Source organism: Gambusia affinis, linkage group LG18 (genome assembly GCF_019740435.1).
Source record: "Gambusia affinis linkage group LG18, SWU_Gaff_1.0, whole genome shotgun sequence".
NCBI classification, from domain to species: Eukaryota; Metazoa; Chordata; class Actinopteri; order Cyprinodontiformes; family Poeciliidae; genus Gambusia; species Gambusia affinis.
This window is the reverse complement of record NC_057885.1, coordinates 22,566,010-22,590,919: the sequence shown is the minus strand read 5'-3', so window position 1 is coordinate 22,590,919 and position 24,910 is coordinate 22,566,010. Positions and strand designations below refer to the sequence as shown.

Below are 24,910 nucleotides of genomic sequence, written 5' to 3'. Positions count from 1 at the left end.
GGTTCCACAAAATATTTTATATTGCAAAATAACCACACTGTTTTCTCAGCATGAACTCTCAGTTGATGTGCTTAGAGCCAAAAATCTGCAACTTAAGTTAAATAGAAATTAATATTGTCAGTATAAACAAACACAAATAAAACCAATAATGAAATACAGTAAATAAAACATTATTAAACTTGATGTTCAATCTTTGATTTCTCTCTCTGTTTTCTTCCAGTCTTGTTCTCTTTCATTCAGTCCAACCAGCAGCAGCAATGAAGGTTCATATGCAGCTCAGCTGATGATGGAGGATTTTCCCAGACAGACAATCAATCTGACCCATTACAATGGTTCTACAGTGTCGATAAGCACCAGCAGTTCGATGAGCAGAATCCCTGTCCAGTTTGTTTTCAAAGGTTTGATTTCATGTTTCAATCATGTTGCTTCACTGTCAAAAAGCCAAACTGGTGTGAATAAATTTATCTTTAAATAATTATCTGTTAAAAGCTGATCAATAATAATTAATTAGACTGTTCTTACAAGAAGGTCCTAAGACAACAATTTTTATATTATTTTAACAGCTGTGCATGGTGGGTAACTCTCTGGGTTCTCTTCCTTAAACTGACAGCAGAGTTGTTGGTTTAGTAAATTCTCCCTAGGTGTGAGTGTGTGTGAATGGTTGTGTGTCTTTGTGTTGCTCTGCGACAGACTGGCAACCTGTCCAGGGTGAACCCGCCTCTCGCCCGGGACGCAGCTGGAGAGGCACCAGCAACCCTCCTGACCCCATTAGGGAAGAAGGGTGTAAGAAAATGGATGGATGGATGGATAATTATCTGTTGAAAGCTGATCAATATTAATTAATTAATTTTACAGTTCTTAATACAAAAATGTAAGACAACAAGAATGTTTTATATTATTTTAACAGCTTAGATGGACTGTGTAACTTTATTGAATTAATCTTTAAACTGACAGGAGAGTTGTGTGTTCAGTAGACGAGTGTTTCATTAGTTAATCTGCATTATTTTATTCCTGCGTTGCTCCAGTGGATCCTGCAGCTCCGTCCTGCACAGCAGGTGAATATCTGCCCAGGTTTCTGCCTCCAACTCCTGAACATGGAGCTCAGTTCTTCATAGACATCAATGAGATGATAGAAATCAACATCAGAGCAGAGGCGACTCAGTCTGTGTGAGTAGAAAATAAATATTGTTTCTAATCAGAGGTAAATAATAATTCAAGGTGAAAATCGGAAATTTGATCTTTATTGTGTTAAAATAACACAATGACTCCAAACTGGTACAAAACACATAAAACCTGGACATTAATTATTTTTTGCTGTCAGATCATTTTGATAAATAATCATAATAAATGTTTTCAGGGCCTTTTGCACATATAACCAAACAGACTGATGTGTTTCCTGTGTGTTAAAGGATCACTGAGCTCCTGTTCAGCGGACCGTTCAACATGACCAAGAATTCATCTGGATCAGGAAATTTCACCCTGAGATGGACGCCGTCTGTCAGTCAAAATGATGATAATGAAAGCCATCCCATCTGTTTTGCTGTCCAGGCAACGTCAGTATCTGATCTGATCAGAAGTTTCAAATGTTCTCATATTTTCTTCTTAAGTAGAAATACAAATACTAGTGACTGATAAAAGTAACAAAGTACAAAGTAAAATTAAGTAAAAGTACAAAGTAGAGGTTTTGAAATGTAATTATGTACAAAAGTGAAAAGTAACTGGCACCTTTATTTCATTTTTAGTATGACTAAATAGTTAAAATAACTTCTTGCTGATGTAAAAATACATTAGGTTTATAGTGGACATATGGTTTTATTTTGAATTTCTGGTCATTGTAGCTTCACAGACCCTTTGTTTACTCCTGTTATGAGGTTTTACAGAAACTCTCAAGCCCCACTCCAGGTCACACAGGACAACGACCCGTTCGGCCATTTCTGTAGTTTGATGGCAACAACACATCATCTACTGGCAGAGAAACTTTTTTTCTCCAAAGTTTATTAAAAATGTCAACAATCATCCATCATCCATACAAGTTGGAGTCGGAGTCTGATCCAGAGCAGGAGAATGAAGTAAACAAAGCCTCGAGATAATTCATGAGTTATCTAAATGCACAAAAACAAGAAAAGAATTACAAACATGCAGTACAGTTATATCCTCAAAGAGGAGCTAACAGTTAGCACAGTGCTAACAGAACAAAAGGCTCAATGCTATTAGCAAACAATGGCCAGGACATCATGATCAAAACATAAAATTCATCTCTAAAATAAACTTTGTTGTCATTTTAGTGTTATTTGGAGCTCATTGCACTGTGTCTGTAATTTCTGTAGAGAAGGAATCAGAAAATCTTCCTGAAAATCCTGTGCAGTGGCAGATGTTACTGAATCACTTTGCTCCCCCACTTTTTCATCTGATGTGGGAACATTACTGAGAAAAGAAAATGCAATCAGACACTTTGAAGAGATTCTGATGAGTAGCAATGTAAAGAAGCTTCTGTGTTAATAAACCCTAGAACCAAACATTTTGACTTGTTTACCTGCATCTTCAGTTTAACTGAACTTGGACAATAAAATGACTGCAAGGAAAAAATGTTGGATTCATAGCACTGATTGGCTGGAGGTTATGACATTGTTCAGCAGTTCCACAGCAAATATGGTGAAATCATAGTCAAGAAAATGAAACAGAGAAAAATTAACAAACTGAAAAATAAAACCATAAACAAATATAAAGATATCTACACAGCACCAGGAGAGAATAAATTTAATTACTTTGCAATCTAGACACTCACAGTACTCAAAACAAGAATTTAAAGACTAAAAAAGTAGATTTAGCATGATGTGTTATTTGTCACATTATTAAATGAACATTTCAAAAAGACTTTAATATTAAAGTTTTGATGCTAAATTTTCTCCCCAGTGCCTCCAGTTCTGTCTACCAGTCTGAGCTTCGATGTGTCGTTGTGAGGGTTGGAAACAGTGAGTCATTTCTTTCTTTTTGATTATTGATCTTATTTTTTATTTCCTGAACTCATAATGTTTTTGCTGCTGTTATCCCAGTAACTTTCATAGCGACTACAAGTCCTCCTCCTAAAACATGTAAGATGATGAGTCAATTCTTTATTTTTCATCTTTGATTTATTTTTACTTTTTATGTCCTGAACTCATGTTTCTGTTATTTTAGCTGTGACTTCAACTACTGTTGCTCTCCCTTTGACATCTACAAGTCCTCCTCCTAACACATGTAATAAGATTGATAAAATCTTTGATTTAACTTTTATGTCCTGAACTCAGTTTCTGTTTTGACTTAACACTGTTGTCTTTTGACATCTACAATCCTCCTCCTAAATCATGTAAGTGATGAAACATTAACAAAGTATCACCAGATTCTTGTTCTTCAGCTCATTTTGTTCTGAAGATGAAGATCTCTGTTCAGAAAAGAATGATAAAATTGACTCAGTTCCTGACTTTAAACCATCACAACCTGAATTTAATCTTTTTCACTTGTCAAAATCAAAACAGTGATCACCTGCAGTGATTCAGTTGTTAGCTGTTTTTAAATGTTAATCAGATTCTGTTCAGTATATTTTATAATTCACCATGCTGTTTCTATTCATCTCATGTTCTTCTGCAGATTAAAGATGAACTGATCAGACGAGGGCTGCCTCCAGACATCAAGGTCCGCCTGCTGAGCGATTCAGTGCAGGTTAGAAACAATGCAGTGGCTAACAATGAGAATGAATCTGTCCATGCAGAAAATATTTCTGGTTTATCTGTTTTTACTTCTTGTACTTTTAATAAATCTGGGGACTTATGTATATTTAATTAGTGTGGGAATACAAGTTTGGTTTGAGTGATTTTTTTAAGTTATGTTAAACAGAACTTAGTTTTTCATTTATGGGTTAATCAGTTGTTGTTAATTTAGTAGGGTTTTCTTCCATTTATTTTTAAATTTGTATTGATCTTAAACTGATTATGTTATTCAATTTCTTTTATGAACATTATATGGTATGTGTATTAATTGTATTAATTGTTTGTAATCAAACTTCTGTTTAACTCTGACATGTGGGGTCATCAAGGGGTCAAGAAGAGCACTGTGTGGTCTCAGAAACCAGTCTGAGGTTGATTAGGTTGGTAGGGAGGACAACTTAGTGGATCGCTCCAGTTTACTGATAAACTCAGTCCCACGTCCTTGAGAAGAATATTTTGTTCAGAATAACTCCTGGATTATCTCTGGGTAGAAAATCATCCTGAAGGAGAACGTCCATCTCCTGACTGCCAACGTCACGAAGGCCCAGGTAGAAAACCCACCTGGACAGCCAGGTATAAATGTATGTGAGCTACAACAGTCAGTCAGATCACCGGCTGAGACACGGTGCTCTCTGAAGACGCTTCTCTATTTCTTTATCAAGGTGATTAATGTTTCCTTTTGTTTGTAATAATCAATGATTATGTTGTGATATTGGTGTGATTTTATGGTTTTGATTGATTGAATAAAATATTGATTGATCTTTGATTGTTGTCTGGGTTTCACTTTTACGTTCGGCATCTACAGACCTGGAGAGACGAGAAGTGACAACGAGCAACAGTAGAAATATCTCATCTCAACGATTGTCCGATTAAACTTAGTTATGACAATAAACAAAAATAGTACAGCGGATTTTTATATCTGTGTAAAAAACATAATGAAATATGGATAATTTCATGAGGATAACTCTGATCTGAACTTTCAGAGACACATAAAGACAGTTACAAAGTCGGCCTTCTGTCACCTGAAAAACATTTCCAGGATTAGAAGATTAACGTCTCAGCAAGATCTAGAGAAACTCTTCCATGCATTTATCTTTAGTTGCATTGATTACTGCAACAGCGTCTTCAAAGGTCGGCCTAAAAGATCAATCAGAGCCAGAACGCTGCTGCTGGTGTTCTGACTAAAACCAGGAAGTTAGAGTTCTAAAGTCCTTCACTGGCTCCCTGTAGCTCAGACTTTAAAATACTGATGTCAGTTTATAAATCATCAAAACAATCTGCTCTGCATCCCCAGAACCAAACATGGAGAAGCAGCATTCAGCTTCTATGCACCACAAATCTGGATCAAACTTACAGAAAACTGCAGAACAGCAAATTGTTTTATAGCTGCTGTCTCTTACTCAGTTAAAGAACAAACATTATCTTCCCTAAAGCAAAAGAACTGATATGAATGTTCTCTGGTTTATAATGTCATTACAAAGTTAAAAACACATTGACAAAAGCACTGTACATTATATAATAAAACTATTGAAATAAGTTCACATATTAAATTAGTTTAAACCATTTATTGAGAAAAACATATTTAAAAAAAACATTGATAAAATACAGAATGTTTAATATTTAACATTTGAATAAAATAAGTTCAGCGATTTTGAACAAATAAAAATCTTGGTGCTACATGAAAAATAAATATTTTTTAGTAAAACCAACATGAATATAACAATTTAAATTACTTTATGATTATATTGTTTTCTTTCATGATCTGGTACATGCCTCACCTGCCTTGATATGATTGTTATGGCCTGGCTCTAGAACCATAACAAATTAAAGAAGCAACTGATAACTTAAAATGGGATTTTTAACAAAAATCATAACTTCAGAGAGGAGGGAAAAAAAGATGGCTGAAAGACAGAAGAAAAGAGCTTCATGAGAAACATGCATCTTAAGCTTGTGATGTCATTTTAGACACTGGAGCTGTCCACTTAATCAGCACCAATTAGAAGCTAAAGAGGATATTGAAAAGGAAAGTTTGGGCCTAACAAGATATATATCCATCCATCATCCATTTTCTGAACATTTTTAAGGGTAACTGTGTATTTGGTCTGTCACCAGCCAGTCTGTGAGAATATATATATATATATATATATATATATATATAAAAAAAAAAAAAATATATATATATAAATATATGTTTATCATGGGAGTAGAAGTGATGTTTGAGAAATAAAGCTCAAGTTCTTCTGGACTGGACAACAGGAACATCTATGAGAAAACAGAGCAGACTGGACTCCTGGAGGAACCAAGGTCCTTCAAGATGCTGCAGATCTTCTATAATCTGTTGTTGAGGCGCCATCTGGTCAGCAGCATTTCCAGGGACTAAAAATCAACAGCCAGTAAAGAGACTGGTTCTGTTCTGGTTCTGTTGTGGTTCTCTTCTAAACCTCTGGAGATGGTCATGCAGAGAAGGATTCTTCATAGGATCAAGAATACATCCTGATCATCCTCTTCATCCATTGTCTTGGATTGTTTTGTCTTCAATGGCTCTTTGAAGAATCTGATGAACATTCAATTTTTCTTTGATCAATAAAGTATTTTAAACTGAATCAGACATTTTTGACAACTGGTGAATACGTTCCACCAGTTGTCATTAAATTTAAAGCTAAGCATCCAATTCTTGGCATGATGCTGCCGACACATAAGTCAATCCACAGACAGAAATGAGAAAATTAACAACACCTTGTAACATGTTGCTGTGAACTAACTCTCAGTGGGTTAAAACATGAACATTGTTGTGTCCTATTTTGAATTGCTTTTGAGTTGGTTTATTTGATTCCTTCTATTTTATTAGGTCAGTTTGTTTCATATTACTTTGGTTTTAGTTCAGTCTCTGAACTTCAGTGATTCTGTATGTTCCTTTATATTTTTGTTACTGTAGTTATTATTTAATGTTAGCTTTTCCAGTTGAGCTCTGTGTGTCATTTCTCTCTCTCCATCACACCTGCAACCTGTTAGTCAATCAATCTGGTTGATTGTTTCAACATTAATATCTCTTTCTCATTTCTCCTGGCTGGTTCCTGTTTAATCCCTATAAATGATTCCTGTGTTCCTTGTGGTTTTATACGTTCTTTTGTTCATTGATTTTAAAATTAAAATACAAATCTGCACACTATGATAAAAAATAGGTAATGTGATTAATATTTGACTAGATCCACTAGATGGCAGTTCAAGCTGAAAAAGTAACAAATAAGTTGATTGTTCATAAATCAACTTGTTAATTTATGTAAAATTAACAAGTTGAACATTTCAGATATCGTAATGCATTAATGCATCAACGTTCAAACTGATTTATGTTCAAACATTTTGTGCTAAGCTAATATATGAAATGTAAACATGTTAATTTATTATTAATTTAAGATGCAGAAACAACAGTTGATGTTTTATTGATTTATTGCTGCTTGTGTTTTGATTTTCTTTGCCATATATTGCCAGGTTTACGTAATTTCTTTATTTTTATTATTGGTACTAAGGTGTTGCCATTTAGTTCATCACTTTTAGTTTAGTTTCTTGGTTTATTTGTCTTCCTTGTGCATCTGAATTTGTTTCTCAGAATAATCTCAGATTTTTTTACACTTTCTTTTAAACCTGCAGAAATGAATTTTCCAGGCCATCTTTACCTGAACTTGCCCTCTGTCCGTTTTGTGACCTCAGCAAAAGAAAACAAAAAACAAAACAATCCAGTATACTGTGCTTTTTCTTGTTGGACCAGTTTTCTGAATGTACTGGAAACTGATCATATCTGTTGTTTTGGTTAAACCAGGTTTGTTTTTCATTCAGTGTGTAGAGAATCCAGAAACTTTACTCAAGTAAAAGTAGAAACACTTCATAAAAAATTATTCAAGTACATTATAGTAAAAATACTCCTGAAAGTTCATGTTTTCAAAAAAGTTACTTATTTAAATGTAAGTAGTTTCTCTCGGACTCTGGTTGAAGGGTAATGTTTCAGGCCTCATGAACTGGTTCCAGGTGTTTTTGTCTTGTGCTTCTCCGTTACATGTTGAGCTGATCTGCTAATCTGGAGCTCAGAACCTTTAACCTGATCGTCTCCACCTTCTGGGTCGCCTCCACCTTCAGGGTCGCCTCCACCTTCTGGGTCGCCTCCACCTTCTGGGTCGTCTCCAGCCTCCACTCTGCCTCCTGCTGCCAGGCCTCAGCTCTCTTCCTCTGGCACATTTCAGTTTCTTTGTTTTTACACCTCAACGCGTCCAATCATTTCCTTTATGCCACTGACATTCACAATCATTGTAGTTTTTAATAAATATTCATTTTCTACACCGTAACCATTGCATGGTCTCCGGTTTTTATGACCTTGAGCCAGTCATAACAGGTAGACAAAATGATTTTCTCATATTACAGAGACAAAGAATGAAAGACACATTTAAACTCTTAAAACCTAAAAAACATTTTTAAACTTCAACAGAGTAAATGAGGTGAAGAGAAGTACAATTGAGCACATATAAATGAAAATCAAGGACATCAGTTAGGTGATTTCCACACATCTGTAAATATAAGAAAACAAATAAGGAAGCGTATATTTATAAGCATTATGCAAAATAACAATTTGCATGATGCTGTTCTATCTGTCCATCTTTCGTAGACGTGTAGAACACTGTGTTCATTGAAATGTCTGGAGAAAAAAGGAAAACTGACTAAAATTACTGAGTTATATAGTCAGCAGACAGAAGAGCAAATTAAATACATAAATATCTTTAATATTGATCATTTACATATTCATAGTTAAACACTGACTGCAGAAGGTTTTCCACCAAACTAATTAACAGTTTAAAATTCATCTGGAAAAATTGATATTAAAAACAAGCAAACAAAAACCATAACATGGATTAAATGTCGAATATTATTGGTTTAAACTGCAGAGATAAACTGCAGCTATTAAAGTTTGTATCTGGTGAAACCAGTGATGAACTGGTATTGATCAGCTTTGATCTGTGAACATCTTAAATATTCACTGAGACACAAAAACTGACCAGGAGAGATAAATAATTAACCTGATAGAGCTGCAGGATTTAGAAACATTGATATCAAGCAAAAGTAGATTTATTATTTTTCAGTTTGCAAAGTAAAATTTTTCCTACCAGGAAATGTTTTTCTGATGTTTCTGAATCAGGTGTCTGACATTCCTGGTTCATTATGTAAATATATTCCATAAAATGAGTTTTCCATGTTTCCAATAGTGAACAGAGTGAAAAGGGAGTGACTGTACAAAGTCTTGATGATTAAAGATCATGATCTGTCTGATGATCTTTGTTTAGCAGAACCGATTCGTTCATCATGTTGCTCTTTGTGCTGCTGGTGATGATGATGGTCAGCTGGACAGAAGCTGGTTATACTGGTGCTGTGTTTACCCACACCACTAAAGTTGTACAAGGAAACACTCATACAGTAAGTTGAGATTTTCTGAAGTTTCTTTTATTTTACCTTTTGAAAAAATATTGTCTTGTCTCTAACGCCTCTTCACTTTAAATCTACAGTCTGTTCATCGCTATAAGTTTGGCTACAGCTCATGTGGAGAGCTTGAGACATGGCTTTGTTCTGGCTGTACTAAGAAGATTGATGAAAGCAGCGGTGAATGGTGTCTGAGAGAGTACACCGAGTGGGAGAGTAGGAGTTTCTACAATTCCTACACTGGGTGACTAAATCTCAACATCATACAAAAATATATCTAATAATTTTCTGTTTTTCCAGGAAGTCTAAAATTCCTCCTGTCAGTTTTCTGGTCTGCTGTTCTGTAAAGTTTTCTGTGTTTTAGAAACTTTGTAACATCAAAAATCTTAATATCTTCCCTTAAAGGTGGAATAATGATTTATATTGGATAAACAACAGAAACTGTGTTTATTTTGGTGTCGCGATGATGTTTATTGAAGAGAGAAAACGATCTGACATTAACAGACCAAACTCATCACCACAGACTGGCATCCTTCCTGTTATGAGGTAATTTAGTTTTTATATCATTTTAATAATAAATATCTGAAACCTTTGTTGCTTTTGCTGGAGGATAAACTGTATTTTGATTCTGATGTTATTTTGTTCTCTTTTCTTTTAAAGAAAAATAAGATTCAAACACTGTGAATCAATTAACAAAAGAGACCAAAGAGTTACAAGAAATCAAAACCAGATTTTGTAATTCATTAAAATTACTTACCAATATTATTTCTCCTTAAAAATTTAATCTGTAAAATACAGATTAAATTAGACATATCGAATATAGGAACCATTTAGTAATTTATCAAAGTAACAATACTCAAACAAAAGTTTAAGAACCTAAAAATGATGGAAGAAAAACACTGAAGCACAAATCAGTCAATAAACTGAAGCTCCTCTGTATAAATGAAAACATTTAAACAGATTATTTGTTCTCCAGAGTTCACTTGTAATTATGTGTATTTATGTTTGTTTTCTGGTTCTCTCAGAGTTCCCTCAAACTGTCAGAGAAATATCAGCTTGTTGACCTTTGACCCTGATGGAGACCATGTTCAATACAGATTTGGATCCAGTCTCAGTAACTATGAGTGTGTCACCGACTCACCTCCATCTGTCCTCAGTCTCTCATCAGTGAGTAATAAATGTTGGTGTCAAGTTACCAACGTGTGTGTGTGTGTGTGTGTGCGTGTGTGCGTGGGTGTGTGTGTGTGTGTGTGCGTGTGTGTGTGTGTGTGTGCGTGTGCGGTGTCTGGATCAGAGCACAGATAAGTACAATATGTGCATGATTGTACAGCATTCCTCAGAGTGTTTTCTTTTTCTTTTTTTCCTTCAGATGTGATCATATAGATTAAAACAATAACAGTTAACAATTCCTCTAGAACTAAACAAAATATTCTTATTACATAAATCATTCAAAAATAAGATCCTACAACACAAAACTGTAAAATAACAGACAACTGCCAAAGCAGTTAACAGATAAGAATTTTCACAAAACATTTTTTTAATATATTCATTAATTAATACTTTCAAACCACCTGGTACGACACAGAATGAATCTTCTCAATGTGACTTCTGACTGCATGCAAGTGGCCCCACAGCTGTAAAATAAATACAGTTAGTGTTGTGACTGAGTGTTCAGCCATCAACACCAACTGGTGCTGGTCTATCATATTTTCAAAAACCAGACATTACAAATTAAATTATCTATGTTCATTATATGTTGACATGACTCATTAACATAGTACATAATGACAATAACAAAATTTTAGTTTTCTCACCATGATATCATCTTCAATCAATCAATCAAACTTTATTGAAGCACATTTAGAACTTTCAAATGCATTACATCAAATCAAAACACAAAAAATACAATGCAACATAGAATCAATTATAAAAAACACAACATAGTCAGATTCCATCAATAAATTTCAATTGATTACGTTTTTGAATACACTAAACAAAATTTTTTTATAGATTTAAAAAGGAATCATTTTCAGCTGTTTACATTTTCTGGAATTTGTTCCAGAGTGCATAGATGCTATGTTCTCCTGTTTGGTTCTGGTTCTATGCAGAGCAGACCAGAACCAAGACCTGAGAATGGAATTATACAAAGCAGAAATCTTTAATGTATTGTGGTGATAAAATTCAGTGATTTATAAATAAACAGTATTTTAAATCTATTCTTTGCAAAGGTACAGTAAGACTTTAAAAGGTGTTATGTGCTCTATCTTCTGGTTTTGGTAACACAAGCAGCATTCTGGATCAGCTGCAGCTGTTTGATTGATTTGTTACAGATGTGAAAGGTTACAATAATCAATGACTGAAGATAACATGGATGAGTTTTTGATCTGGCTGAGACATGTCCTTTAATCCAGAAATGTTCTTCAGGTGATAGAACATTTGTGACTGTCTTTCTCTCTGAATTCAGGTCAAGTCCATCACTACTCAGGTTTCTGGCCTGATCATGGTAATGAATGTCACTGACTCTGATGTTCCCTCAGGTCCAAAAATAATTACTTCAGTTTTGTTTTTGTTCAGCTGGAAATGCACATCCACACATTTATCTGTTCTAAGCATCTGTTCAGTGATTGATGGGTTCTGTCACCTGGTGACAAAATAATGTAGACTGTGTCATCTGCATAGTTATGGTAGCTGATATTATTTCCTGTTATAACCTGAGCTAAGCATATAGATATTGAAAATCATTGAACATCAAGACAGCAAAATAAATTGACTTATAATTTCCTCTTTATAATTAAGTAGTTAATTGGTTCATTTTTCCTGTATTTGTTTTGTTTGTTCAGTGTTGGTACTGACTTTTATAGTGGATGTGCAGATTAATCTCTGATTTTAAATTTTCTCTGAAAAAACTGGAAAACTATTTCAGGCAGCAATAGACTGAAATTCATGGTAATGATAAATTTGTATGTCAATGTTTACAAATAAAACTACATTTAATATTTTTGTTTATGACATCTGCAAAATGTCTTATAATTTTTGAGTGTTAAATGATAGTACTATTTTCTTTATAGATGTCATAATGACTAATTTTTTTACATTTTATTCTGTAGGAGTTGTCTTAAGATCAATATTTGTGCATTTTATGGAATTTCTTCTTAAAACAATCATTTTAATTGGTTCAATAATCAATGATATCTGAAACTTTAAACTGAAAATCATTTAAACTTGTCAGTCATTACAGCCAATGAAAAAGATAGATTTGATTAATGATTCTGCTGTGCTTTCAGTGAGAACTTTGTGATGGTTCTGTTTGTCCAAGTGATTAAAGGATAAAGAACTTTCAAAGATATCTTATGATTAAGAACACTGGATGGTCAGATTATCATCTAGTGCCTGTAAATTTAATGGTCAATGAGTAATTTAAAAAACAGGACATTTCTCACTTTCTAAAAAAGACTACAGGACATAAATAATTTGGTCAACCTATGCAGCTTCCACTCATAAGGTCATATTTTTCAGCCCAACCACGAGAAAACTTTACAAATTATATTCATAGATATCAGATGTTATTACAGTATTTTATTAATTGTTGAACTAGAAAAATATGACCCTAAGTAAAAAAAAATTGTGAAGAGCTACTGTACCAGCGTTTCAGAAATCTGGTGGGGAAGCCGTGAGAGCGCCTGAAGGACCCGTTAAATGCAGTTTCTCATTACACCACCAGGTGGCTCTAAACGTAGGCATTGATTAAAAATCTAATTATAAATACTATTATTATTATTTTGGGTGAAATTCACATGTACATACATTTTTACACACTTTTCTCTCTGTTACATGAGCTACAATGTAGCTACAGCCTAGCAAGAGGTTGATTGAAACAAACTGTGCACTGTAATTACAAAATGGTAAATCAAACATCAGAAAATACAGAATTTGTGTTTATTTGGAATCAGACTTTTGTAAATAATCGAAGTAGTTTTAAATAGTTTCATAAACTAATCAGAAATTAGTTCACTGCATTTCATTGTTAATACATTAACCTAATGTGATACACCATAAAGTGCAAGATTGCAACCGTCATTTGTTTATATAGTCGGGAAAATTTAAGTGTATAAGCCACCACATAAATTATTGCAATGCATTATATATGTTTTTTAGAGTGAAATTTACCACAATATCACGTCAAATTAAACAAAAAAAAAAAAAAAAAGGGAACCAAATAATATACAGAAGATATATTTCAGACAGGTTTAAGAACATTCTCTCATTGAGCTTTCTTGATTGGTAAACTGAAGTCAAAAGATTTAAATTACAATTAATTTCATACCAATTTCACAATTTATGTGTTTAAAAGCTGAAAAAAAATGATTTTTAGTGATTACGGTTAGCAAGATTAGCAAACATTTTTTGTAAATTCACATGTATAAGTTACCAGTCAATTTTGTTACTACATGATCCTGACTCATTGTGTTATCTTTAATGATTGATGTTACTTTGTTTTCTGCTACAAATGGTTCTCATCAGCTTCAATATATTTTTTTAGATATGTGTAATCATTTTGTAGTTATTTGAGCAATGATTTAGTTATCTAAATATTTCAATTTATGCAATTAATCATATGATTATATATATATATTTCTTCATTATTAGCCTTACAATTTCATTGCACATAAGAAATAGGTTTTCTTTTGACATCACAGATTTAAATTGATTTAGTTATTTTGATTTCTCTTGGTGGAGCTGATATTGTTTGTTAGTGAATAGAATATGGTTGTTTTGAAGCACAGTATGATACTTTGAAAATGATTAACAAAGGAAAAATGCAACATGATTTCTGTTGAGAGTAATAAAGACAGAGTTTAAAATGTTTATTCACTGAGCTGTTCTTGTTACATTCTTAAAACCAAACAGAATATAAAACATCATTTGTTACAGCAGTTTCATTTCACCTGAGACGTGTAACACTAACATCATTACATGTTTTCTTAAATGTTTCAGTGACCTGTTTATCACTGCCAAAAATCTAAAAAAATAATTATTTTCATTCTCAGATTTTATATTTATATTTACCTTTGACCCCAGGGGTTTGAAAAGAGTCCAACTCATTGGAAAAATATTTGTGGTTCAACAAAATATTTTATATTGCAAATTAACCGCACTGTTTTCTCAGCATGAACTCTCAGTTGATGTGCTGAGAACTAAATTGCATAAATCTGCAACCTAGTTTAAATACATAATATTGTCAGTATAAATAAATAAAACCCATAATGTAATACAGTAAATAAAACATTATTAAACTTGATGTTAAATCTTTGATTTCTCTCTCTGTTTTCTTCCAGTCTTGTTCTCTGTCATTCAGTCCAACCAGCAGCAGCAATGAAGGTTCATATGCAGTTCAGCTGATGATGGAGGATTTTCCCAGACAGACAATCAATCTGACTGATTACGGTGGTTCAACAGTGTCGATAAGCACCAACGGTTCTATGAGCAGAATCCCTGTCCAGTTTGTTTTCAAAGGTTTGATTTCATGTTTCAATCATGTTGCTTCACTGTCAAAAAGCCAAACTGGTGTGAATAAATTTTTGATTCAATAATTATCAGTTGAGCAATAATAATAAATTACCTTTACATTTCTTAATACAAAAATGTAAGACAACAAGAAAATCCCATATTATTAGAATAACTCAGATGTAAGGACACTCTGTGGGGACCCGGAAATTCAACCACACACAGGAGTTAGGAAAGGAAAAAAACAAGTTTAATGAAATTTTCAGATTCTGGTTGCTGTGCAGTGGACAGGTGGAGCAGAGAACCAAGTTAGAACAGGCTGCTGTGGAACCAATGAAACTCTCCTGAGTCCAAAGGAAACAACTAATCAGGCAGATCATCTCTGAGGAGAGCAGAGCAAATTGCTTGACAGGCAATACTCAGTGGTCATGAGGCAAAGCTTTCATAGAAATCCAGAATAGTTGATCCATGAAAACACAAATGATCTGTGGACAGAAAAATTAAGAAACATGAATTAATGAATCTGGATCTCTACTGTTCTGTGATAATACAAAGCAAAGAATGTTTTAGTACAACATAGAACATAAGCAATCATGTTTAACTGAATGATTTTAAGCACAGCATAAAGAACAGAACATGAATGATGACATCAGAAGGACAACTGTGTAACTTTACTGAATTAATCTTTAAACTGACAGGAGAGTTGTTTGTTTAGTAGACGAGTGTTTCATTAGTTAACCTGTATTTATTTTATTCCTGCATTGCTCCAGTGGATCCTGCAGCTCCGTCCTGCACAGCAGGTGAATATCTGCCCAGGTTTCTGCCTCCAACTCCTGAACATGGAGCTCAGTTCTTCATAAACGTTACTGAGATGATAGAAATCAACATCACAGCAGAGGCGACTCAGTCTGTGTGAGTAGAAAATAAATATTGTTTCTAATCAGAGGTAAGCTTCTAAATAATTCAAGGTGAAAATCTGAAATTATTTATTGTGTTAAAATAACACAATGACTCCAAACTGGTACAAAACACATAAAACCTGGACATTAATTATTTTTTGCTGTCAGATCATTTTGATAAAGAATCAAAATGTTTTCAGGGCATTTTGCACATATAACCAAACAGACTGATGTGTTTCCTGTGTGTTAAAGGATCACTGAGCTCCTGTTCAGCGGACCGGGCAACATGGTCAAGAATTCATCTGGATCAGGAAATTTCACCCTGAGATGGACGCCGACTGATATTGATGATAAAGAAAGCCATCCCATCTGTTTTGCTGTCCAGGCAACGTCAGTATCTGATCTGATCAGAAGTTTCAAATGTTCTCATATTTTCTTCTTAAGTAGAAATACAGTTAATTATCTGAAAAAGACTGATAAACATAACTAGTTTACTTCAGTAAAAGTATAAGGTACTTAAGTACATAGTAATAAAAATAATGTTCACCTTCAGTGATACAAAATGACTTTAGGAAAATCCATCTTTATACTGACAGAAGTTGCTGAATCAGTGATCCATAAGGGATCCACAAATGAACTTTCCCCACTAATGTGGGTGCAATTATGAGAAAAGTAAAATTCAACCAGAGACGTTAAAGTCTACTCACACAACACAAAAAAACAATATTTAAGGACTAAAAAATGAGATTTTGCATCATACGGTTATTTTCAGAAAGAGTTTAATATTAAAGTTTTGGTGCTAAATTTTCTCCCCAGAGCCTCCAGTTCTGTCTACCAGTCTGAGCTTCGATGTGTCGTTGTGACGGTTTCAAACAGTGAGTCATTTCTTTCTTTTTGACCATTAATCTTATTTTTTTATTTCCTGAATTCATGATGTTTCTTCTGCTGTTATCCCAGTATCCTCCATAGCAACTACAAGTCCTCCTCCTATAACATGTAAATAAGATGATTAGTCAATTCTTTATTTTTCATCTTTGATTTGTTTTTACTTTTTATGTCCTGAACTCATGTTTCTGTTATTTTAGCTGTGACTTCAACCACTGTTGCTCTCCCTTTGACATCTACAAGTCCTTCTCCCAAAACACGCAAGTAGGATGGAAACAGAACTGAAAGTAACAGGAAGTAGTTCTTTATACCATGCTGACCTCTTGTTCTTCCAGCTCATCTTACGGTTCTGAAGATGAAGATCTCCACTACGCTGTCACTGAAAGACAACAAGGATGAAATTGAGAAAGCGGTCAGTGACGTCCTGGACTTTAACACAAACCATCACAATCTGAGTTTAATCCAAATAGATTTCCCTCAAATGTCAAATCATAACCTGAAGTTTTACTACAGTGATAATCAGATTATGTTCAGTATATTTTATAATCCACCACTGACTGTATCTCACATTCATCTCATGTTTTCTTCTGCAGATTAAAGATGAACTGATCAGACGAGGGCTGCCTCCAGACATCAAGGTCCGCCTGCTGAGCGACGGTTCAGTGCAGGTTAAAGAAACAGCTGCCCCCTAGTGGCTAAAAATGAGAATGACTCTGATCCCAGCAGAGGAATATTACTGGGTTTATCTGTTTTGTACTTTTAATAAATCTGGGGACTTATTTGTTTTAATTAGTGTAATACAAGTTTGATTTGAGTGATTTTTTAAGTGATGTTAAACAGAATTTAGTCTTTCATTTATGAGTTAATCAGTTGTAGTTAATTTAGTAGGGTTTTCATCCACTTAATTTTTAAATTTGTATTGATCTTAAACTGATTATGTTATTCAATTTCTTTTATGAACATTATATGGTATGAGTATGAAGTCGCTTCTCTATTTCTTTATCAAGGTGATTAATGTTTCCTTTTGTTAATCAATGATCATGTTGGTGTGATTTCATGCTTTTGATTGATTGAATAAAATATTGATTGATCTGTGATTGTTGTCTGGGTTTCACTTTTACATTCTGCATCTACAGACCTGGAGAGACGAGAAGTGACAACGAGCAACAGTAGAAATATCTCATCTCAACGGTTGTCAGACTAAACTTAGTTATGACAATAAACAAAAATAGTACAGCGGATTTTTATATCTGTGTGAAAAACGTAATAAAATACAGATAATTTCATGAGGATAACTCTGACCTGAACCTTCAGAGACACATAAAGACAGTTACAAAGTCGGCCATCTGTCACCTGAAAAACATTTCCAGGATTAGAAGATTAACGTCTCAGCAAGATCTAGAGAAACTCTTCCATGCATTTATCTTTAGTTGCATTGATTACTGCAACAGCGTCTTCAAAGGTCGGCCTGTAGCTCAGACTTTAAAATACTGATGTCAGTTTATAAATCACTGAACAGTTTAGCACCACAATACATTAAAGATCTGCTGTTGTCATAGCAACCTTCCAGAACTCTCAGGTCTTCTGGTTCTGGTTCTGCTCTGCATCTCCAGAACCAGAACCAAACATGGAGAAGCAGCATTCAGCTTCTATGCACCACAAATCTGGATCAAACTTACAGAAAACTGCAGAACAGCAGAAACACTGAGTTCCTTTAAATCTAGACTAAAAACCCAGAAGCTTAGAGATTCTTTTGAAACACAATCAGTGAAACATTGATCAACATTTGAATCAACATCACTTGACAATTGTTGACTGCTTTCTAAAACTTTGTATTTTTATGATGTAATGCTCGTTAAACTGCCTTGTTCCTTAGACAAGCTATACAAACAAACTGATTGATTGATTAATTTAACATATTTTTCTGTTTCTTCCAGTAGATTTTGCACAGAGCTCCTCCTATTCTTGCCTCCAACACTAAACCTCAGAGCTCAGCTCTACCTGCATCAATCAGGCAATTTTATTTGTCTTTCTGTCCTTCATACCTTACAGTCAAATCCCCTGTGATATCTGATCTGTGTTGTTTAGACATTAAGTAAGATTTAACGTGGATTTACTGTCAAATTCACATTTAGCATGTAACAGCCAAATTGCTTAATTAAAACAACCCAGATGCAATTCTATACCTACAGATCCAATCTCCAACTACGATTACAGCTAAAGCAACAACCCCACCTACAAATTCAACACCTGCTTCAGGGCCGTGTAAGTCTGACTAAAGTTCATGTTTTGTTCACCATAATGCTGAAAATAGGAATAAAACTGGATTTCATTTTCTGTTCTGTTCTGAATAAAAATAATTCTTTCCTTCCAGATTATGTTGTGGCTCTGAATGGCAAGATCTCCACCAGTTTGTCACTGGAAAATGATCATGAGACCATTGTGAAACAGGTCAGTAACTTCATAAACTCTGATGCTCATCATGATCTAATTTGAATCATGTAGCCTACCTGATGACGTTTATTCTGCTGCCTGTTTTGTTTCTTGCTAAGGTGATTTTAAAATGTCTTGTCTTAAATTTGAGCAGAATCAAATCATCACTTATTAAAAACAACTTAATGTAGTTCAGATTGACATAAACACAAATTGAGAACAATTCATAAAGTGCCGCTGATTTTATGTCAACTGAGCCTTGTGTGTTCCTCTGCAGATTAAAGATGAACTGGTCAGACGAGGACTGCCACCAACAATGATTGTTCGTCTTCTCAGGGCCGTGGCAACAAGTCGCTGAGGCCAATCATGTATTTAATACCTGGATATAACAATATAATGTTCTCTGAAGTTTCAAGTCATTTGTTCCTTTTCTCTGTTTTTTGTATTTCCTAATTTCTTTAGGAATTTGTACCTTTTGCATGTTTTATATGCATAAAAGAGATGTTATTGCATGTTAGATTAGTTTAAGTAGAAAATATATTTTAAACAGAAAAATCTTGATAAAAAATCTCAAACAAAAAAGTACAAGCAGAGATTATGAAGTAGAAATCTTTCTGTGAAGCATCAATGGTAACAGTTACACTGTTGTTGCTCCACTAGATGGCGAGCTGATGCTGAAAAGGACAAATGCAATAAACTGTAAACCAACTAGAAATGTTTAGAGATTTATAAATAATCTACTCTGACAGTCACCATGGTTTCAGGTCAAGCAGATAAAGATCTCTGGCATTATTTAATAGAAATCTGATATAATAGATCATTATGTGTTGGAAAAAAAAGCATTATGCTTTAGTTTTAAATGTAGATAAGATTCATATAATAACGAGAACTGTTTATCTGAATGACAACTTATAATTATTTGGCATCAGTTCTGGTTTCCCTCAGTTGAATGTTGGGACCCAAATAATTTATTTCATATATTAAGGATGAATCGTTACAAATATTGACATTTTATTCTGTTTTGTTCTGCTTGAATAAATTGAATAATTGATTATTTTTTTTTGTCAGACAAGAATATAAATGAAACAAAAATAATTTTATCTGTAGATAGAAAATTAAAATGGTAGGAAAAAATCAACTAAATGGGACCAACACTGGACCTGTAAATGAAGAGCATTTTTGTCTACCAATAACTCTGTTATTATCTATTGATCAAAATTGTTACAGAGATAATTATGATCAATAAAGCTGAAAAGATTATAATGTACTATAGATCCATATCTATAGTATCTATAGATTTAGATCTCTTCTGTACACACACACATATATATTCTAGAATAAGTTTGGACACACTTTCTAATTGAATTCAATGAGAAGGATATATATATATATATATATATATATATATATATATATATATATATATATATATATACATATTGTTATGGCCTGGCTCTAGAACCATAACAAATTAAAGGGAAGCAACCCATGGGATAACTTAAATGATTTATTTAAAAATCATAACTGGTCAGAGAGGAGGGAAAAGGGAAGAGGTGGCAGAAAGACAGAAAGAAAAATGCTCGTAAAACACGGTGCATCTTAAGCTGGGTGTGATATCATTTGGAGACACTGGCCAGCTGCCTCCACTCAATCAGCACCAATTAGAAGCTCCAAAGAGGATATTAACCCAAAGGAAAGTCCTTCCGTAACAAGATATATATCCATCCATCCATCCATTTTCTGAACATTCGTTCTAGGGAGCTATGCCTATCTCCTTGGCGTAGGCAGGCATACACCAGGTCGCCAGTCTGTCGCAGCATATATATATATATATATAAAAAAAATAAAAATTCCTTACCCATTGGTGGTGATTCTTCTTCCTCTTAGCTGTCCTCTACCAGAGGCCTCTTGAGGGTTCTCAGTATCTTGGCTGTGCCTAGGACTGATTTCTGGACTGAGATGTCTGATGTTGTTCCTGGGATCTGTTGTAGCCACTGTTCCAGTTTGGTGGCTGAGGGTCCCATGACCACAGGCACCACTGTGGTCTTCACCTTCAGGCCCTCTCCAGTTCCTCCCTTAGGCCCTGGTATTTCTCTAGTTTCTCATGCTCCTTTTTCCTGATGTTGCAGTCACTTGGTATTGCCACATCCACCACAGCTTTCCTCTGTTGTTTATCCACCACGACTATATCTGGTTGGTTCGTCACCATTTTGTCTGTCTGGATCTAGTCCCACAGGATCTTAGCTCGGTCATTCTCCACTACCTTGAGGTGTTTCCCACTTTGATCTTGGGGTTCCAGTCCATATTCTGCACAGATGTTTCTGTACACTATGCCTGCCACTTGGTTGTGTCGTTCCATGTACTTTCTCTGCCAGTACCTTGCATCTGCTGTTATGTGTTGGACTGTCTCAGCCTCCTTGCACAACCTACACCTTGGGTCTTGTCTGGTGTGGTAGATCTGGGCCTCAATTGCTCTGGTGTTTCCTGTTCCTGGGCGGCCAGATGATCTGTGCTGTCCTTCAGTCCAGCTTTTTCCAGCCATTGGTAGGACTTTCTGATGTCAGCCACTTATTTGTTGCTGGTACATCCCATGCACTTGTCCTCCATGATGGTTCCTGCACCTCAGCTTCTGTTCCCATTGTTTGAGACATTCACTGAGCACATTGTCTGTTGAGGCTTTGTCCCTGATGTATCTATGGATCTTGGATGTCTGTCTTGGATAGTGGTTCTCACCTCACTAGTCCTCTGCCTCCTTCTTTGTTCTGTATAGTCTCAGGGTGCTGGATTTGGGGTGGAATCCATGCATTGTTAGTAGTTTCGGTCTTAACATCTGTGGCCTGTATCTCCTTATAAGAGATACAGGCCATAATATTCCTGCAGGGTATCTGATTACTGGTAGGGCATAGCTGTTTATTGCACGGATCTTGTTCTTTTCATTGAGCTGGCTTCTCAGGACTTGTCTTATTCGTTGGAGGTATTTGGTTGTGGCTCTTTCTTGTGATCTCATCAAGGTTGCCATTTGCTGATATTCCCAGGTATTTGTAACCTTCCTCTATGTCTGCTATTGTTCCTTCTGGGAGTGAGACCCTTCTGTGGGATGACCTTCCGTCTCTTTGTAACCATGACCACACTTCTCTAGTCCAATGACATCCCAATGTCCTGCTGTATATCCTGGTGGTGTGGATCAGTGAGTCGATGTCTCTTGCTCTTGGCGTACAACTTGATGTCATCCATGTAGAGGAGGTGGCTGATGTTGGCTCCATTCTTGAGTCGGTATCCTAGCCAGTCTTGTTGATGATTTCTGATTCACCTATGCAGAACAATAACAAGCATCTCCTTGGTATATGCCACATTTGATGGATACTTGTGCAAGTGGCTTGCAGTTGGCTTCAATTTTCTATAGTTTGCAATGGGTCAAGGTTCTGTTGATGTTACATCTCTAAGCATTCGATGATCAAGTGTGTGGCATTGTCATAGGTCTGACTCAATGCCATATATATATATATATATATATATATATATATATATATATAAATATATGTTTCCATCATGTTTCCATCATGGGAGTAGAAGTGAAGGTGTTTGAGGAATATAAAGACCTCAATGTTCATCTGGACTGGAGACGCAACAGGGAAACGTCTATGAGAAGGAACAGAGCAGACTGGACTCCTGGAGGAAGCGAAGGTCCATCAAGATGCTGCAGATCTTCTTTAATCTGTTGTTGAGAGCGCCATCTGGTCAGCAGCATCAGCACCAGGGACCTAAAACGCTCAACAGCCTGGTAAGGACTGGTTCTGTTCTGGTTCTGTTCTGGTTCTCTTCTAACCTCTGGAGATGGTCATGCAGAAGGATTCTTCATTGATCAAGAAAATTAGGGAATATCCTGATCATCCTCTTCATCCATTGTCTTGGATTGTTTTGTCTTCAATGGCTCTTTGAAGAATCCTGATGAACATTCAGTTTTCTTTGGGATCAATAAAGTATTTTAAACTGAATCAGGACATTTTGACAACTATGAATGTTCCATGTCATTAAATTAAACTAACATCCAATTCTGGGCATGATGCTGGACACATAAGTCAATCCACAGACAGAAATGAGAAAAAAAATAAGCATGAAAAATCAAAAGCAAATAACAACCATGAACATGCAAAATAAACACAAAATTAACAACAGTAACATGTTGCTGTGAACTAACTCTCAGTGGGTTAAAAGGGTTCAGGTGAACATTGTTGTGTCCTGGGTTGTTTGAATTGCTTTTGAGTTGGTTTATTTTGTATTCCTTCTATTTTATTAGGTCAGTTTTGTTTCTATATTACTTTAGTTTTAGTTCAGTCTCTGAACTTCAGTGATTCTAGTTTATTATGTTCCTTATATTTTTTGTTACTGTAGTTATTATTTAATGTTAGCTTTTTCCAGTTGAGCTCTCTCGCCCCCTGTGCCATTCCCTCTCTCTCTCCATCACACCTGCAACCTGTTAGTCAATCAATCTGGTTGATTGTTTCAGCATTTAATTATCTCTTTCTCATTTCTCCTGGCTGGTTCCTCTCGTTTAATCCCGTTATAAATGGCTTCCTGTGTTCCTTGTGGTTTTCATACGTTCTTTAGTTCATTGATTTTTAAAAATTAAAAATACAAATCTGCACACTATGATAAAAATATGTAATGTGATTAATATTAGACTTCTGATCCACTAGATGGCGAGTTCAAGCTGAAAAAAGTAACAAATAAGTTGATTGTTACATAAATCTTGTTAATTTATGTAAAATTAACAAGTTGAACATTTCAGATAAATCGTAATGCATTAATGCATCAGTTCAAAGCCCTATGTATTTATGTTCAAACATTTGTGCTAAGCTAATATATGAAATGTAAACATGTTAATTTATTATTAATTTAAGATGCAGAAACAACAGTTAATGATGTTTAATTGATTTATCGCTGCTTGTGTTTTGATTTTCTTTGCCATATATTGCCAGGTTTACGTAATTTCTTTATTTTTATTATTGGTACTAAGGTGTTGCCATTTAGTTCATCACTTTTAGTTTAGTTTCCTGGTTTATTTGTTTTCTTTCTTGTGCATCTGAAGTTGTTTCTCAGAATAATCTCAGATTTTTTTACACTTTCTTTTAAACCTACAGAAATTAATTTTTCAGGCCATCTTTACCTGAACTTGCCCTCTGTCCGTTTTGTGACCTCAGCAAAAGAAAACAAAAAACAAAACAATCCAGTGTACTGTGCTTTTTCTTGTTGGACCAGTTTTCTGAATGTGCTGGAAAGTGATCATATCTGTTGTTTTGGTTAAACCAGGTTTGTTTTTCATTCAGTGTGTAGAGAATCCAGAAACTTTACTCAAGTAAAAGTAGAAACACTTCAGAAAAAATTATTCAAGTACATTATAGTAAAAATACTCCTGAAAGTTCATGTTTTCAAAAAAGTTACTTATTTAAATGTAAGTAGTTTCTCTCGGACTCTGGTTGAAGGGTAATGTTTCGGGCCTCATGAACTGGTTCCAGGTGTTTTTGTCTTGTGCTTCTCCGTTACATGTTGAGCTGATCTGCTAATCTGGAGCTCAGAACCTTTAACCTGATCGCCTCCACCTTCTGGGTCGTCTCCACCTTCTGGGTCGCCTCCAGCCTCCACTCTGCCTCCTGCTGCCAGGCCTCAGCTCTCTTCCTCTGGCACATTTCAGTTTCTTTGTTTTTGCACCTCAACACATTCAATCATTTCCTTTACGCCACTGACATTCACAATCATTGTAGTTTTTAATAAATATTCATTTTCTGCACAGTAACCACCGCATGGTCTCCGGTTTTTATGACCTTGAGCCAGTCATAACAGGTAGACAAAATGATTTTCTCATATTACAGAGACAAAGAATGAAAGACACATTTAAACTCTTCAAACCTAAAAAACATTTTTAAACTTCAACAGAGTAAATGAGGAGAAGAGAAGTACAATTAAGCACATATAAATGAAAATCAA

The 24,910-nt window shown here is 34.8% G+C and overlaps 2 protein-coding genes across 4 annotated transcripts in view; one reads left to right on the top strand and one right to left on the bottom strand.

Annotated features, from left to right (window-relative positions):
* Positions 1 to 24,910, bottom strand: part of LOC122820963 (gastrula zinc finger protein XlCGF57.1-like) — a 247,297-nt gene that overhangs the window by 117,562 nt on the left and 104,825 nt on the right. The gene's annotated exons all lie outside the window — the stretch shown is intronic.
* The window catches only part of LOC122820952 (uncharacterized threonine-rich GPI-anchored glycoprotein PJ4664.02-like), a 191,856-nt gene that overhangs the window by 100,147 nt on the left and 66,799 nt on the right, over positions 1 to 24,910 (top strand). The gene's annotated exons all lie outside the window — the stretch shown is intronic.